This window comes from Condylura cristata, unplaced genomic scaffold (genome assembly GCF_000260355.1).
Source record: "Condylura cristata isolate star-nosed mole 26May11 unplaced genomic scaffold, ConCri1.0 scaffold00022, whole genome shotgun sequence".
NCBI classification, from domain to species: domain Eukaryota; kingdom Metazoa; phylum Chordata; class Mammalia; order Eulipotyphla; family Talpidae; genus Condylura; species Condylura cristata.
Window position 1 is genome coordinate 22791200 of NW_004567123.1, and position 3897 is coordinate 22795096.

Here is a 3897-nt window from a genome sequence, read left to right on the forward strand (position 1 = left end):
TCCAGCCACGCCCCCCTGGGCCACCAATCCCCGGGCTGGGGCGGGGCGCAGTGCCTTAACCCTTTGCTCGCTGCATTCCCGCCTGCTCGTGGGACCCCTCTGTTTTACCCATTCCGGGGCTCCGGGAGTCTCCCCCGAGTCCCTGTGGCTCTTGGGCTCAGCCTCCAGTTTCTCCTGTCCAACAAACCTAGTTATACCATGCCCTCCCTGAGCCCCATATCTTTGGCAGTACGGAGGAGCCCCTCTGGCTTGAGGAAGGGGCTCGGACGCCAAACCCGGAGCCGGGTTCCCTCGCTCGCGCCTAGCGGACGCCGCTCCCGGCGCTCGCCGACAGAACGCCGGTCGGCAAGGTGGGGGCGGGGCCGGCCGTCGCAGGTGGGTCCGACACCGCCGAGGGGAGATCCACCACCGCGCGGGGACCTCTGCCGGGCGAGCGGGGGGTCTGGGGGGGCCGTGACTCCGTCCGTAGGTGGAGAGAGCTGGTCGGAAGCTGGCCGTTCGGAAAGGCTCGCCGCCCGCGGAGGAGGGAGAGGGGGAGTGGTGGTGGTGCGAGTGAAGGCGAGCTACCAAGAAAAAGACCGATTACTTTCCCATCCAGCCCAGTTTGTTTTCTCCGTGTGTCAGACTCCCAGTGGGAGGCCCGGGCCGGCCCCTGAGCGGCTTCGCGGGATGAGCGGGAATGCGGTAACTTCTTCCCTGACCCAGGCACCTGCTCCCCTGCGTTAGCCGTGTCGCGCGGAGAGTGCCCGGCAGGGCTGCCGGGAGGAAGACGCCTCCTTGGGATTTAGGCCTAAGCCTTGAATGGGCGGAGGAAGCAAACCAGACCTTAGGTGCATCCTTAGCAAAGGGTCTAACCTAAAAACTGTGGCAACCTTCACTCCAGCTGGGGTCTAACCCATGGCATCTCTGCTCCTGTACCGGATTTGTTTTGTCATACGTCATCCTATTTTAGTTTTTATTTCTTGCTATTTCCTGTTTTCTGAGTCTTTCCATACTTCCTTTTATCCTCCATAGTGATTTGCAAGGCAGGCAGTCTGTTTTTAGTCCTGTTGGTGGTCGTCTTTAAGCATACCAAATAAAAATACTTAACAAATTGTTAAAGTCAATGACCTCCTCATGATATAATGAGAAATTTAAGGTTCTTTCTACCTCCTGCCTGCCGATTTCACCTACCTTTATCCTTTTAATCAAGGATGAGAGATCCAGCTTTTAAGTCACAATTTTTTTTGGTTTTGCCACCTCCCAGTTGTTTCATCAGTGTAAGTGACACTGTCAGTTTTTTATGCTCTAGTTTTTCTATTCCTCACCCTGACCCAGCTCTCACTTGGCGGGTGATTTCAGGGAGAACTGCTGAATGTTAGGTTTTTCCAAGCTTTTGCCCTAGGTGAGAATGCCTTTCTACTATCTTTACCCACAAAAGGTGACTTGACTATTTATAGTAAAGTCCAGTCTCCAACTTTTTCCTCAAGAAACTCCTGTCCTTATCCCAGTCTTCTAGAACTTAAGGTGGTATCAAATCTGGCTTTACTATAAAAAGTCAAACATTTTGCTAATGTGTATGCCTTTTAAAATTAATGCCCCAGAAGCAAAAAAAGCCTTCTTTTCTGCTGTAACGGTTTCTTCTAATATGTCCTTGTCCATTATGTGGACAGATTATTTTGGCTTTTTTTCTCCCCTAAAATGATCACACTGGATCATCATGGTCAATTAACTTTGTCCTTTTTCTCTAAGAGAGTATCTCGGCTTTTTTATTTCAGCATCATAGATTTAGTTTTCTCCAGAGTCAAAGGTATGCTTTGTTTTCTCCAATAAAACATGAAATTCTGCTTGTTTTATTTTCCTTTCATTTAATCCCCTACCTTTCCACCCTGTCTGTATTTCAACTTAATCTCCTTATAATTCTATGTTCCTATTTAATAGAGAATATGGTTTTACCTAAGAACACCAGGGAAATAAGGGAATGTTATATCTGATTCTGTTCTAATGGTATGAAAACCTTGATAAAGTGGAAACATTTTCTGGGAAATTAAAGTTACAAAATTAAGAAAGTTGTTGAAACATTATGCAAGAAATAGGTACAAAAATGTTTTTGGGGCCTCTGATGGTGCAAGGGGTTAAATCTCAGCACTAAGAAGCTATCAGCAGCCACTGCAGCACAAGTTCAATCCCCTACCAGGGAACTAACCTCCCTTCTTGCCTCCTACCCCCCCCCATTTTCAGCAGTATATTTCAGTAGATCTGTCTGTTCTGCTCCTCTTCTCCCCTCTCTGGTGAATCCTTTCAACCCCCTGGATATCTGTCCTACACCCCAGCTCTTGTATGCATAAATTAATTTTTTTACAAGATTAAAAAAATAGTATAGTTGCATAAATTATTAATTTATTTTTAAAGATTTATTTATTTTATGCATACAGCCCTGGGGTACAGGCCAGAGGAGTGGTGGATGAGAAGATTCACCAGAGACAGAGTAGAGTGGGGAGTAGAACAGGCAGACTGATGAAGTACACTGCTGAGGGGAGCAGCCAGTGGGTCAGGAGAGGCCTGGCCCGGGATTGAACTCATGCTGCAGTGGCTTCCAAGAGCTTCATAATGTGGTGCTTTAACCCATTGCACCACCAGGGAGAGCCCATAATTTTTTTTTTTTTTAACTTTTTAAAAAGTTTCTGGAGTTATCTAATGGAAGAATTTTCTCAAACTTTCAATGAATAGTTCTTATCCTTTAATTCTGTTCCATAGCCCAGAAAAGCTATAATACTATTTCATTTTATGAAGCTGAAATTCCTCTAACACCAATAAACAGCATACAAAGGAAAACTGCAAACCAATCATACTTGTCAGTTTCAGGAGGAAAATTAAATAATATTGTTAACAAAATTAGTCACCCATGCATTTGTTAAACAAGAAAAAGCAATCATTACAACATTAGATGTCAAAAATCAAAACCCTAAAAGAATCCTCATAATTAACTGGGAACAGTAAAAATTAAGATTCCCTATTTTGTAGTACCTGACATCTGGTTTAATTGGGGGGCCTTGAGTGGCTCAAGATGCCCTAGTCAGACAGTCCTTGTGAGATGAATCAGGTTCCTGCTTACCTCTGAGTGTCAGGTTTCATTTTCTGCTAGCTCCTGTAATCATGCAAACAAGCCAATCATATCCCCTACAGGAACCAGGAGGCCCCCTATCCTTTATGCGACAAAGCCTGTCCCTACACCTCCTGACTGTCCATTCTGTGTCCAGTATAATGTGGGCACCTGTGTGGCACTGAGTCTATATGCCTAATGCTGCTGTCAGTCTCACCTGGGTGGGAGTTCCTCTACCAATGGATGAAGAGGGGTTGGGGCTTCCTTGGTGGCAGAAGGGGTTGAGTCTCAGCACTATTAAGCTATAGCCAGCTACTGTAGCATGAGTACATTTGATCCTTGGTCAGGGAGCTGACCTACATAGCACAGCAGACCTCTCCTGTCTGGCCCGCTGTTCCCCTCAGCAGTGTATTTCAGTAGACCTGCCTGTTTTGCTCCCTACTGTTTCTGGTGAATCATCTCACATATTCCCCCTCCCCCAGCACCTCTGGCCTATACCCCAGTTCTCCAGTTCTTGTATGCATAAATAAATCTTTAAACAAACAAAAAAGAAATGAGCACTTTTTTTTAATAATTAAAGCATCCACATAGAAAAAGGTACTTAAACATTATTTTAATTAGTTTTTTAATAGGTTCAATAATTACAAAGGGAATTAACATCGTAAAAGCTCTGCTTTTAAAGGACACTACCCCAGATTATCTCACCACTGAATTATAACCAATCGTTAAGGATATTCCAAATCACAGGAAAAAATGAAAAGCTCCCAATTCATCTTCTAAGGGTAGAATAATCTTTTTTTTTTAATTTTTATTAA